Source organism: Tiliqua scincoides, chromosome 5 (genome assembly GCF_035046505.1).
Source record: "Tiliqua scincoides isolate rTilSci1 chromosome 5, rTilSci1.hap2, whole genome shotgun sequence".
NCBI lineage: Eukaryota > Metazoa > Chordata > Lepidosauria > Squamata > Scincidae > Tiliqua > Tiliqua scincoides.
This window is the reverse complement of record NC_089825.1, coordinates 28,639,740-28,654,332: the sequence shown is the minus strand read 5'-3', so window position 1 is coordinate 28,654,332 and position 14,593 is coordinate 28,639,740. Positions and strand designations below refer to the sequence as shown.

General features: G+C 45.3%; 1 long non-coding RNA gene across 1 annotated transcript; it reads left to right on the top strand.

Annotated features, from left to right (window-relative positions):
• The first annotated feature begins 13 nt into the window (after nucleotides 1-13).
• LOC136651804 (uncharacterized) lies at nucleotides 14-3,903 on the top strand. Its single transcript, XR_010794545.1, has 2 exons — nucleotides 14-59; nucleotides 3,402-3,903. It is a non-coding gene; the product is annotated as an uncharacterized lncRNA (long non-coding RNA).
• Nucleotides 3,904-14,593: the final 10,690 nt, after the last annotated feature.

Here is a 14,593-nt window from a genome sequence, read left to right as displayed (position 1 = left end):
GCTCCGCCTCGACCGGGGCTGAGCCCGCCGCCGACGCCTTCCCCTCTGCTGCGACCGGGGTGAGCCTGTCCTGGGGGCCAGCCAAGCCAGGGAGATCTGGGTGGGCGTCCGGGGCTGCTTACAGGGCACTCAAAGCACAAGCCTATGCACGTCTACTCAGAAGCAAGTCCCATTGTGTTCAATGGGGCTTTTTCTTTATTGCCCACATTTTTATCCCACCCCAGTTGTACATGGTTCCTTCCCTTCTTTGGTCCTGACAACAACCCTGTGAGGTAGGGTGAGAATGAGTGAGTAACTGGCCCACAAGGTCACCCAGGGAGCTTCATGGCCAAGGAGGGATTTGAACCTGGATCTTCCAGGTCTAAGTTCTGGGTGACCAGATGTCCCCTTTTTCCAGGACATGTCCTCTTTTTTTAGCCTGGTGTCCTGGAAAAGAATTTAATGCCCTCCTTTTCCCCTGTGAGTGGGACCCTGCAGGCAGTGCATAGTCTTTTTGTAATTAATAAATTATATGTATATAGCTTTAAATTTAACAATAAGTAATGTAGTGTTTAAATTAACCGCATGAAATCAATATACTAGTGTTTGTAACTTTTATTTTGTCATGTCCTACATTTTTCTTGATTGTCCTACATTCTGGGGTGCATTATCCTCTTTTGTGGTTACGACATCAGGTCAGCTCCCTAACCACTAGACCAGTGTTTCTCAAAACAGAAACTAGGTGGGTTGCAAGCCAATTTTAGGTGGGTCCCCATTCATTTCAAAATTTTATTTTTAATATATTAGATTTGATGCTGCCATGGTATATGACTGCATTTGGGGAAATGTTACAGACCTGTACTTTGAACAAGCTACTATGTATATTCTTTCCACAATGATAGTCAATGGACTTACTCCTGGGTAAGTGTGGGTAGGTTGCAGCCTAGGATTGTGAAAATTTTTTCCTGCTTTGATGATGCCACATCCGGTCATGACATATTTTCCGGTGGGTCCTGACAGATTATCATTCAAAAAAGTGGGCCCCAGTACTAAATGTGTGAGAACCACTGCTCTAGACCAGCCTGGCTCTCTTTTTTGTGTCTGACTCATTAGAAGGCAGTTTCCTATCTAGACCTGTAGCAAAGTGACTGCATCATGTATCTTCAGACCTCACCCGGGGACCCAAACATACTGAATGTGAGCTGTGGTACACCTACTAGATCAGTTGTCTTCAACAATTGGGTTGGGATCCACAAGTGGACTTGAGGTGGGTTCCATCTCTTGACAAGTTGAAGACCACAGACTTAGATGGTGCCAGACAGCCATATTTCAACAGCAGAGTTGTTTTTTTTACCAACGCCTTGGGGAAGTCTCAGTGGATTTGCTGCTTGAATTTCTGCAATTCCAATGCTCCTTCTGCATGCTCACCCCCGTAACTCCCTCTTTTTTTACTCTCAAGCATATTAGCACAACCACTGTTGATGCCGCCATCGCTATCTCCTCATCCTCCTTACCTGCTCAGCTGTTTAGAGAAGCAACTGGATGAGCAAAGAGAGGTACAGAATGCAACAAAGTGATCCAGGGCCTCCTCCTCTTTATTAAATAAATTATTTATTTGTTTCCTGCCTTTTTCCCACAATCAAGGGCACTCAAGGTGGCTTACAGCATAAAACCAGTACTCATTACATTAAAACAATACTAAAAACCTTAAGCGTAAATACAATTAAAAACATTAAAACAGAACAAACCCCAGGATCACACAAACTTAAAATTCCATCTCATTAAAAATGAGAGCCCACAATGTCATTCAAAAGCCTTTCCTGAATTAAAAGGTCTTAAGGCTTCCTGCCTTACCTTTCAGGTCATCTGTCCACTGCTGTCCATCAACCTCATTCCCCACCCATCCGGTTTGTTTGAGCAAATGGGAAGACTTGGAGGCGGATGGACAGCCCAAAAGGTACCAGGAAGGAGGAGTTGTTGGGGGGACTGCCTCCTTCTCTTCACCTTCCTGACTTTGCAGCTGGGCAGTCAAGAAGGAGAAGAAGATGGTGAGATCCTGTTCTGATTACGCATGGAAATGAACAACCAAAACAGGGTTTGTTCTGCTTCTTCGTGCAAATGCACCACTATGACGGCTCACAGCAGTGCCACTGGAGGAAGAGGTTGGCTCAGGGGTGCCCAAACCCCAGCCCTGGGGCCACAGTCTCTTAATGCGGCCCTCAGGGAGCCCCCAGTCTTCAATGAACCTCTGGCCCTCCAGACATTTGTTGGAGCCCACTCTGGCCCGACGCAACTGATCTCAGCATGAGGGCAACTGTTTGACCTCTTGCGTGAGCTGTGGGGTGAGGGCTACTTCCACTGCTTGCTGTTTCACGTTTGTGATGCAGTAGCGGCAGCAAAGGAAAGGCCAGCCTTGCTTTGTGCAAGGTCTTTTATAGGCCTTGAGCTATCGCAAGACTTTCATTCATTCATACAAGTTCATCTTTAATATATTCATTTATGTAAACTTATGTAAATTTATTCAAATTTTAAATGTAAATTAATTCGTTTTTTCCCAGCCCCCCCCCCTGACACATTGTCAGAGAGCTGATGTGGCCCTCCTGCCAAAAACTTTGGTCACCCCTGGGTTGGCTGCTACCATAGCTGCCCCAATCCTCATTCTGTGCACTCTCAGTGAGTGAGAAAAGGGTCTGCATGCCAATTGAAGCAGCTGGGTTGGCAGTGAGTTAAAAGGAAGCAGTGAGCATACCACATCACTTTGCCGCTGCCCCCCCCAACCCACTGCTCAATCAACCACTTCAATCAGCCTCATGGCTGGGTCGGCTGCTCCCTCCCCCTGCCAAAGTCTCCCAAAGAGCATGGTGTTGAAAGCCCACCTCTGGCATTTTAAAAACTAGTTGGCTGTTAGAACTATTCTTTCGCGTGCCCTCTGTTTCCTCCAAAGACCTTGAGGTCCAGCCACTACAACAAAGTCTGCACTGTATGGTAAATATCAGAAGTCACCGTTATGGTGCGATGTCAATTATTTCAGTGCCAGTAGCAAGAACAGTGCTCCTACTGTGACACCAGGGAACAATATGGAATGCTGGCCTTGCATTTCAACGCAGCCGAAGCATCTATATTTACATTTATTTACATTACCGAAAAAGTGGGGGAGGAATGGATAGCTGTATCTGACCTGTTTTTGATCACCACATGCTGCCACCAAGCCTCCACGTTCTGTTCACCTCCCACGTAGAGCCCTGAGTGAACTCTGTTGCTCTAAATACATTTTGATTCAGTGGTTTAATATTGCGTCCAGCCAAATCACACGTTGAAAAGTCAACTCAGCAGCCCTGGGGAAGCTGCTGAAAATCACACTGCGTCCATTGAAATGAGAGGTATGTCTAAATTTGAGTTCTGTTCTCCTCTTCCTTTCTCAGTACAGGAAGTGGAAGGAAGAAGAGAAGTGGAGGTGAGTGAGGAAAAGGAGCTGGGCACCCCTTGCTGATCCGCTGCCTGAAGAAGGTCATGGACGGGCCACCCATGACAACAACCCTGTGAGGGAGGTTAGGAGAAGAGACAATGAGAACATAGTCATAGAGAACATAAGAAGAGCCCTGCTGGATCAGGCCAGAGACCCATCTATCTCACAGTATCTCCTTCCTGTATCTCACAGTAGCCCACCAGATGCCTCAGAGAGCTCACAAGACAACAAGACCTGCCTTCTCTTTCCACCCCCTTGCATCTGGCATTCTGACATAGCCTATTTCTAAAGTGAGCGCATACCCATCATGGCTTGTAACCTGAGATGGACTTTTACTCCAGAAATCTGTCCAATCCTCTTTTAAAGACATCTGGGTCAGACACCTGGGTCAGCACATCCTGCGGCAAGGAGTTCCACAGATTAATCACACTCTGAGTAAATAAATATTTTCTTTCATTCGTTGAGATTCATGACTGGGAGGAACTCAGGTCTCTCTCATTCATTTCAGACACCCTATTTGTTTTCCACACTGTGAAATGGCCTGAAGTGCTGCTTTCAATTTGCACAAGTATGGAGGAGAGAAGAGCAGTGAGCAAGTCTACAAAAACAGGAAAAGAGACTCTTTGGGGGTACCCAATCACTTTGTGAGCCAAACAGCACAGACAAATGCCTCAGGGGGCCATTGCTCAGCAATAAAGCACATTTTACAAGCAGAAGGCTCCAGGTTGAATCCCTGATACCTCTAGATTGGGCTGAGAAAGATCCCAGTCTAAAAACCTTGTGCTGCCACTCTGTGTTGGCAATAGGGGGCTAGATAGACCCATGGTCTGATGCTCTACAGCAGCCATGACCAACCTTAGGAGCTGTGGGGCTCAATTGGAAACATTTTTGTGGGGCCTCAAGTTCACAGCCAAGGTCTGTAGAATCTTAGAGATATAAATGAAATTTATTACAGGCTTTTTATCACTATGGTAGAATGGAAAGCAACCAAAATGTGCACTTAAAAAGTGTGTGTGAGTTATGGAACCAAATGGATTTAAGCACATTTTAATATAAAATTGCACACAAGACTAGATTACTCTAGTGTGAAGTCCCCTTAGGCACAGGGCCCAATTGGAAGCAATTGGTTCAGTTGGGTTAAAGCAGGCCCTGACAGCAGCTTCCTGTGTTCAGTGTGCTCAGGCATAAAGACAGGTCCATTCTTTCCACACATGACAAATGTGATGGTCAAGAATGGGCTTAATGTTGGGATTATTAAATATAAATGAATCTAATATTGTGTGTGTGCATGCATGCTTGGGAGCGAGCAAGAGAGATAGAGAGAGAGAATTTATGCTCTTCATAGTACAATATCTGCTTGAGCCCCCTGGTGGATACTCATCATTACATCAGTACAAGACCGCATGTCTCAGTTTTGACAGGAAGAAGCCCCTCATTATGATGAGTTAATGCAGGAGTGTCAAATTGGTTTCATACAGAAGGCCAAAGTTAGCATTCATGGAGCTTGTTGGGAGCTGGAATTGACATCATTAAGCAGGAAGTGATGTCATTAAGCAGATGATGACCAGAATAAGCACTTTGTTCTCACACTGTAACTCATTAGCTACAAATGACAGGAAAGAAAATGTGGAAATCTTATTTATATTTTCAAGATACGAGAGAGCCCAATTATTCAAGTTGAGAAAGCCCAGTTATAACAAGGGTTGGATAAATTGCTTCCCGGGGGCCACATTCAGCCTGCGGGCCTTATGTTTGACACCCCTCATTAATGTATGAGAAAGAACCAAAGATTCTTCCCTACAGTGTATGTCTGTGTGTATGTCAGTGGTGAGGAGAGGAAGTGGACTCCTGTTTTCTTCCCATCTCCAACAACAAGCCTATTGTTCAATTCACTGCTATCTCCTCCCCTTTTTAAAGTTTCCCAGGTGATCCCCCTCTGTTTATTAACACCTTGCCCTATTAGCATCAGTCCCTTCCTATCTTTGGATTTGACCTCTGAGTCATCTTCTGCTGATTCCCCTGGAAGATTTCCCATGTGCCTTTGTAAGGTGGTCACGTAACAGTGGTTTATTAGCAAAGCATATACATGCTCTGAGCTTTCTTTTTGCACTTCAGTAAAACTGGTCATGATGGATATTGGAAAAGTGGTGTGACCTTAATTCAGTATTCAATCGGTGCCATGGATGCATTGCAAGGAAAAGGATAAACCCTATTGCCTCATAATAGGCAGAGGTTGTGAGACTAATTTCTTTTTTTGAGAAGGGGAGAAACTCTATCAGGAGAAGCTGGTAGATGAACACTTTAGGTGTCAATCTGCCTCTTCTCCTGAATTATATTAGCTGTGAATCTGAATCCTGTTCTTGAAACATCATTGACTAGAACTGAGTGAACAGAAAATGACAAGGTTGATCCCAAATGCAATACATGACTAAATTCTGGTTAGTTTTTATGACTTTTTTTAAAACATATTGCAGCAGGAGACAACATAAGCACTATCAGAATTATCATCTTTGTGAGTAAACATAGATATATGGTGCAGTCCTATTGTAGGTTAACACTGGTGCAGCAACAACTGTACCAGCCTAGGGTGTAGCAAAGGTGTTGTAAAGCATCTTGCATCTATCCAGTGAGTAAGCAGCATTGACGGGAAATCCTGCTCTGTCCTGCTGGGACTGGATTCAGAAGGAGCACCTGATGGAGCAGGTAAGGCCCCGGTGGGTAGTGCAGGGGGTGGAGAGAGGGCTGGGAGAGTGCATAACTGTTCAAGAGGAGGGCAGAGACAAGGGCAAATCAGGCCCAGCAGGGAGTGGGATCAGTGGCGCTTGTACATGCCAAATCCTATTTCCCATCCCGGACTTGGAAGCCTGACACAAGGTTGCTCAGACTTTGCTGGCACAGATCCGAGTAGCCCCATTGCACAGGCTGCGACTTTACCTGGGGTAATGGGACAAATGGGAAGGAGACTTCCAGCCTGCTCCTTTCCAGCACTGGATACAGCATGGACCAAGCAGCCCCACTGTGCCACCGTTGGTTTGGATTGGGCTACCTGAAGTATAAATACCATAAAATACCAACAATATAGCTCTATTAATTTGCACAGCAGTTTACAGAGAGATCTGCCCCAAAGATCTTACAGTTTAACACAGGTGAAGCAATAGCAAAAGAGGAGGGAGCAGCTGCATCCTGCTCTCTTATCTTATACCTCTCATCCTATCTCTTTGAGAGATCAGACCAAGGAGATCTCTTGTGAGGTGACCTCTTACTAGACCCTCAGTATAATCAGTTTTTTGAGATACTGACTTTCAGTATAACAGGTTAAAAAACAGCATTATGAGAAGAAAAGCCTGTCTTTAATATTTTCTTTTTCCTCTGTGAGTTATCCATAAGTTTTTCCTATGGAATAAACCGAAGTAACTTTCCCACTTCTTAATTCATGAGTTAAGGAATCTTCCACATGGATTTTGAACATCTGGTTAGAAAACTCATGTCCAATATCCATGTGGAAGATTCGAAACTCATGGATTAAGAAGTGGAAAAGTTCCTTTGGTTTATTTCAAAGTTTTGAGACTTCAGAAGTGGTGAGGCAGCGTCCTAGACTGTCTGCTGGGGAAGGTCTGTAGGAACAGGAAGTGTACCACCTCAGAAAGGCAAACCCACAGGGAGGAAAATCCCACCTCTTTTAGCAGGCAAGCACTGCTGGAATACCTGCAGATACAGGAAGATACTAAAAGATTTGACAGTGCTGGAGGAGGGACTAGCATAACTTTTTCCACAGATGAATCCTCAGATCTGAGTGAATGTGTGGCTGCAAATCCCACATGGGCAGACAATCATGAAGGTGACTCATGAATGTGATTTCCCATGGATGTACTGCAGGTGTAGTCTGGGCTTTACTTCCAAGTAAATATGCACAGGTTTATGCAACTAATGAATCAACCAGTTCACTCAGTTATAGCCCATGTAGTCCTAGTTATAAGGTTTGCAGTCTTAGGGCACAATCCTAACCCCTTATGTCAGTGCTTTCCAGCACTGACATAAGGGCAATGCAGCTCTGAGGTAAGGGAACAAACATTCCCTTACTTTGAGGAGCCCTCTGTGAGTGACACCCAACTGCAGGATGCAGCACATGTCCCATTGGCACTGTTCTGCCAGCCCTTAGTTTTAGATCAACTAAATTTTACTCCAAAAGGAATTAAAACAATAATATGCATGTAAGTGAAATTAAAAGAAAGCTTATTGCCCCGTCTCTTGTTTTAATTAAACATTTTAAGACATATACAAGTGCAAATTATGTGGTTTTCTTGGCAAGGTTGCTGCTCTGAGTAAATACACTATAATATTATTTTGTTTATTTTTCCTTCCTTGCTAGATTTTTATATTTTTCTAACCATTTTGTGTGGCTGCTTCAGTTTTGGCAATCAGACTTATGGCCAAGGAGTTGAAAAAGTTCAGGGAAAGAAAGAAAGAAAGAAAGAAAGAAAGAAAGAAAGAAAGAAAGAAAGAAAGAAAGAAAGAAAGAAGAGTTAAAGTCATCTTGTCACAGTAAGTCATCATCCCTGTATGTTAGTCATAATCCTTATTTTAGGAGAGATAAATTTACAGAGATAAAAGAGAAATCCACCCAAATGAATGGAGCTCAAACTTTCAATGTTGTTGGAGCCTACACTGATGTGTCCTTCCAGCTATTTCAGAAAACAAAAAGATGTGCTATTCATGCTGCAGAACCAGAACCAACATCAGACCTGATCTATACAAGTTGACATTATTAACCATGATGATAGGGTACTTGAGATTAAAGCTAGGCTTGTCAACTCAGACTGACGTTATATATCCCTGAATATATATATTTTCAGTACAGTATGATGTCAAAAATTACTGGAGATCCCGCTTAACAGCCCAATTCTATCCGCACTTTCCTGGGAGTAAGCACCATTGACACTAATAGGACTTACTTCTGAGTAGACAGGCATAGGATTGGGCTGTAAGTCTCCAGGATTGCTTACAGTAGTCATTTGGAGTTTGATACTAATTCCTGGAGACTCTGGGCTAGTCTCACAGTGGTGGCAATCCTAAGTTAAGCAGACCAGAGAGAGACTATAGAATCATAAAGCTAGAGGGGGCTTATAGACCATTTAGTCTGCTCCCCTCCATTCTCAATGGAAGAGAAAATCCATCCAACGGCTGTCCTGCTTCTACTTGAAGACTTCCAGTAAAGGAAAGCCCCTCACCTCCCCAGGCCAGTGGTTCTCACACATTTAGCACCAGGACCCACTTTTTAGAATGAGAATCTGTCAGGACTCACCAGAAGTGATGTCATGACCAGAAGTGACATCATCAAAGCGGAAAATTTTTCACAGTCTTAGGCTACAATCCTACCTGCACTTACCCAGTAATAAGTCCCTTTGACTATCATTGTTAAAAGAATATGCATAGTAGCTTGTTCAAAGTACAGGTCTGTAACATTTCCCCAAATGCAGTCACATACCAGTCTAATATATTAAAAATAAAATATTGAAATGAACCCACTTGAAATTGGCTCACGACTCACCTAGTGGGCCTCGACCCACAGTTTGAGAAACACTGCCCTAGGCAATTGAATCCAATGTAAAACTGGTCTTACCATTAAGAGCTTCTCCCAATGTTCGATCAAAACCTGCCCTCCTGTAATTTAAGGCCATTCAGTCTAGGTAGAAATGCCAGTGATCCAAGATAATCTAGATTTTTTTGGTTGGATTGCACATGCCTTCAGCACTGTTGATGGTCTTGTTGCCGCCTTCCTCTGATAGTGAGCTTCCCAGCGAGCTTTGAGTCACTGGCATAACTTGGAAGATGAGGGGAACAAATACCCTGGGGCACCATCCGGCAGGGGAATGCTGCTGAGACCCCCTCCCCCCACTGCTTTTCTTTTTTTCTTCAGAAGACCTTCTGAAGGATTTTAGCGAACTGAAACCAAAACCAGTTTTGGTTTTTGACCTTCTGAACCAGTTCTTGGTGAAACTGGAAGTGACGTTTTTAGGCTTCCCAGAGGCCTCAGAAAGCCTACTGGGGAGCTGGGGAGGCCGTGCACAGCCTCTGCGGCCCTCAGAAGGCCTAAAAACATCACTTCCATAAAACCAGAAGTGACATTTTTAGGCCTCTGGGCCAGAAGGGGAGCATTTTGCAATCCTGGCTCCCAGCGGCACAAGAACCAGGATTGCAATTGCTGAGCGGTCACCTTGGGAAAAAAGACTGCTGGACTTGATGGGACCTTTGTTCTGATGCTCCAACAGGGAGCATCTTCGAAGGGGAGCTATCAGCCTCATATATATGTTTATTGGTTGCCTCCTATGCACATAGCGCTTCACAGCAGCTGCTGCATTCAGGTCATGGTCCTATAGTTTCACAGGTAATGCGATGTTTGGATTGATGTAAAAACATCATGTGTGATGGAGGCATTTCTGTTGATCACCTCTGAATGTTGAGTATGATAATAGCAAGATAAAAATAGTAATTAAAAATAATTACAAATGACCAAAGTTTGCCAATCACTTTTTAGTATTAGAAAAAGATTTCTGGCCCTTTAATTCAATGTTTCCATAGGGTCTATACTGAGTCATAACCACCTTGCTGTAGCCTCTTTATTGGCATTTACTGACATGCCACCCACCTTGAACTCCAAATGTGGATCCAAAGATTGCTGAGCTGTGAGCACGGTATTTGTGTAACTCTGCCAGTATTGTAACCACCCATATAACCTCAGGAGAATCAAAGCACAACCATGCTGAAACATTCAAAAATAACTGGAACACGCCTGCTGAATACGAGTATGTTCACTCGCTTCGGAATCTAGGTTTTCAGAAACATATTTCCTAGAGGCACAAAAACTTTCCATGTTTCACCTCTAGATAGGAGGATCAGCAATGGCATTCGGTAACAAACAGAGCCGGTTAGGAGGACTTACAGCCCAATCCTGAGCTGCCTGGAGCGTGGGGCTGACATGGTGTCAAAATGGCTGCAGCAGAATACAACGTGCCCAGGCAGCCCTGTCGTCTTCTCAGAAGAAGGGGACTTTTGTCTCCTTCCCCCGAGTAAGGGAAATAGTCCAGCAATGAGGCTACTCGATTCTGTGGTGGTTCTTGAGTCGGCGCAGAATCGGAGAGTCCCGTGTCGGACCACACAGTCCAACACAGCGCTCAGGATCCAGTGGAGCTGAGCTCCACTGGTCCCACCCCCTCCCGCCCCACTCCCTCTCCTGCCACTCCTCTTCCCCACTCTCCCCCACCTCCCCCACTCCAAAATGCCTCCCCCTGCTTCTCCCCACACCCGCCACTCAACTCTCCACTGCCCGGCGGTCCAGGAGACCCCCCAGGCTGTGGAACATGGGCCCAAAGCTGGAGCTGGCCAAGCGTGGACTCACACTGGGTTAGCTCCAGCACTGGGCCTGTGGTAAGATCTTGCAAACATGCCTTGCAGCACGTTTGTGACAGTGAGCCAGTGTGCACTGTTCAGGATCGGGCCCTTATCTCAGCAAATTGAATTCCAAGCATCATCTTTCTCTGTGTAAATTGTATGGGTTATTTTTAACAAAAAAAGAGTGGTGATACTTAATACAATTAATGTTGTTATTTTTCTTATGTATAGACCACCAAATTCAATAGGATTTGGCTTGTTGAATAAGGGCCTGATCCTGAACAGTGCACAGCCATTTTGGCGCCCTGGCAGCCCTACGCTTCAGTCAGCTCAGGATTGGGCTGTAAGATATTCACATATATTTTTGTAATTGCTGTTTATTGTTGTTATTATTGAGGACTAAGAGCCCAATCCTAGGCATGTTTATTCAGAAGTAAGTTCCATTAGAGTCAATAGGGCTTACTCCCAGGAAAGTGTGGATAGGATTGGGCTGTAAGTACTATCATAAAGGAAAATATGTCATGATGTCTTTAGGGCAAAGGGTAAATAAAGTTTTTCCCCCCTCATTTTTATACCACCCTTTCTCCAAGGAGCCCAAGGTGGTGTACATAGTTCTTCTCCTCCTTGTGTCCTCACCTGTGAGGTAGGTGATGCTGAGGGATATTGAGGGATTTTTTTTGCTTACAGCTCACTGGGGGGGGGGGGGGGAAGGAAATGTAGTTGGGTACGCATGCTGCACCAGAGCAGGGCCTAGGAGAGGGGGGTAAAGGGGGTAATTTGTACCTGGTCCTAGGGTCAGAAAGGGGGCCCAGGAGCCAAAGGAGGGGGTCCAGAAATTTCCTGGGATCTGACATTTTCCTATCTGCTCAGACTTGTTGCCTGCATGGGGATGCTGGGGACACTACCACAAGCATGCAGCTGCAGCTACTGGCAGGCCGTATATGCTTGGGAGTGTGTTTGGTTTTCCGTGTTGCTCTCTCTATCTGCCGATGCCATATGGGTGGGTAGACCAGGGCTCAGAAGACTTTTCAGCTGTCTCCACCCTCCCCCCAGCCTGTTTTACTCCTCCCCGCCCCCATTCTGCTCGCCCTTCACCACCCGCCCCCACTCTGTTTCACCCCTCCCCCTTTGCAAAGGGGCCCAAAAGAAACTTTGTACCCCCTGATAAAATTTCTGTCAGAGGCCCTGCACCAGAGAGTAAGTCCAATGCCTCCTCTGACAAGTAACTTGACTACTTTTGCCCCCACCCTACACCGTTTGCTGAACCTGTTGAAAAATCCTAAACTGGAGATTAAAATAGGGCTGCAATCTGCTTATTTGAATGTTTATTCCATCAAAACCAAGAGGACTAACATCTAAGGGAAATATGTTTAGGATGTGAGCGTTAAGCCATTTCTGCCCAACGTTGCATATACGCAACAGGGATCAAATGTGTGCACCTGTGGGCTGGGCAGAAATGGTTTAAGACAAAGTATATTTTCCCTTTCAGAAATCCAATGCGTAGGACATCTCAACATCCCCAAATGCCCTTTGCTTCTTTTGTGCCCCCTCCAATATCTGCTGCAACGCCTGGATTGGCGAAACAACAAGGACCACTTCTCTGAGGACAGTCTCTGGCCAATACACATCACTCCTGTGCAACAGGGCAGTTCAAGACCTACTTCTTCGCTTGTGGCCACCCAGCATGCTTCACAGCTGAAGAGACTTAAACCCGAGCCTCCTGTATTTTTCTGAGTAGTCTACACAATTAGCATTGGATGGCACCCAATGCTATGGTCAGACTATGGTCCATCTAGTAAGTTGAATGATGTCACCGTGCTGAGGGAGTTTCCCCACTACTGCTCCACTTCACTGACGACCACTTGCAGGTGCAGGGGAAACTCTGAATGTGATGATATCATGTACCTTAGCAGAGACAGAAAAGGAGACATAAGGTTGCCCTCTTGGCAGCAGCCACCCCTCTCTCATCATTTCACCCTTCTCTCATTGGAGAGATGAAAGTCACCCCTCTCTCATTATTGGCTCTAATCCTAAGAGTGGCTGGAAAACTTTTGCAAATGTAGTTCCAATGAGTCTTCATTTCCGTGTGTACAGTTATATGTTTTCAGGTTTGTCACTAGGGATAGCTGCCCTTGCTGCCAAGCAGCAGGGGTTGAGGAAGACAACCCATATGTGCTTCCTTGAATAATTGCAATTACTGGTCCATACCTCTTTGTTTACTACTCAGCAAAGTCTAAGCAGTAACTGCTCTTTCAGTGTACATGTGCATAAGTCCACATGGTCAGGGGTTGCTTTTGCTACATCCAGGAACCAGAAGACCTGTGTACTGTTCCTCTTGTACTCACTGGTGCTACAATCTGGAATGTTTCAAGAATGACCTTGCCCACACCCAGCTTCCCCTGGCCTGGGAGGACTATAAAGGCTTCCAGGACAAGTTAGGACTTTGAGCATCAACAGGGCATCTGCTGAGTATCTGCTGTATCTGTACACTATTTCTCATCCAACAATCAGCAGAGACATTGACTCACCTTGTTGTTGGGGCAAATTAAGTGCAACCCCCTTTGCCTGACTGATGAGCAGGCGAATGATCTGTTACTACAGTTGTGTTGTGTGGCCCTATGTTTGGAGGGCTTTTGTACATAGCACTTGAGGGGGCCATCAAATAAGACAAACCACAACAGGTCCCAGTCCTAATTGCAGCCCCTCTATGAACTATAGACTGGAGAAAAGTTTCCATTGGTTTCGGGATCAGAACTACATCTGAAGTGCTAAAGCCCTCTTACCCCCCACTGCAGTGTCATCTCGTTTTATGACCTCCTGTGGAATCTTTATATCCTCTCCAAAAAAACACAGGGCCACCTTTATTCATTCATTCATTCATTCAATCAATCAATTTCACCCCACCTTTCCCCTCAAAAAGGGGTGCCCAAGAAGCTTACAAAACTGCAATAAAATACAGAAAAACACAAAAAAAGAAACAATATTAGAAATGTAATAAGTAAAAATAAAAAGTTAAAAGACACAGTATAAAATACAACACAGAAACAGAGGACATTCCACTACATATTCATTGTCACATGTCATTTGGCCCATGGTAGCAAAAGAAATGGGCCTCCTTTGTTTTCTCTCCAGAGACCAGGTTTTAAATCCTGGGACATCTGACAGCAGCCTTATCTGTTAGATATTTCTTTATCAGTGTATCTTCAGATGATGAGGTGAACTCTCCCAGTTGGGCTCAGGACTGGGTGGATAGCCTAGTCCTAAGCCTGGCAGGGCCCAGGGCTGCAGTGGTGCCAAAGTGGGTGACTGCTGGATCCTATGGGCACTGGGCTAATGTCAGGAGTCTCCTTAGGGTAAAGGAGCATGACGTCACTGCAGCAGCAGTGGGTCTCCTCGAATCTGCACCTGCTTTTGAGTGGGAGCACACCTGAGGAGGCTCATGTCATGCTACCCAGGCCAGGAAGGAGGTTAGGATATAGTGGTAGAGCCTGTCGCCATCTCCACTGCTTCCCAGGTCCAAAACTCTTCTCCCTCCAGCTATTCCCCACTTTCCCTCATGCCAAGAAGACTTACCACCAGCTGGTGCTGGAGGAGTGCTAGCCGGCAGTCCATGCAGCTCTGAGATTCAGCGCTGGTGGTGCCTTCTCTCTAGGTGCAGCAGACATGTCTGATGGCGCATTTGCAACACCTAGTGCCAGCTCTGGAGCTCAGTGCCAGCTCTAAGAGGGGTTAGGATTGGGCCTTTAGAATGCTACACAG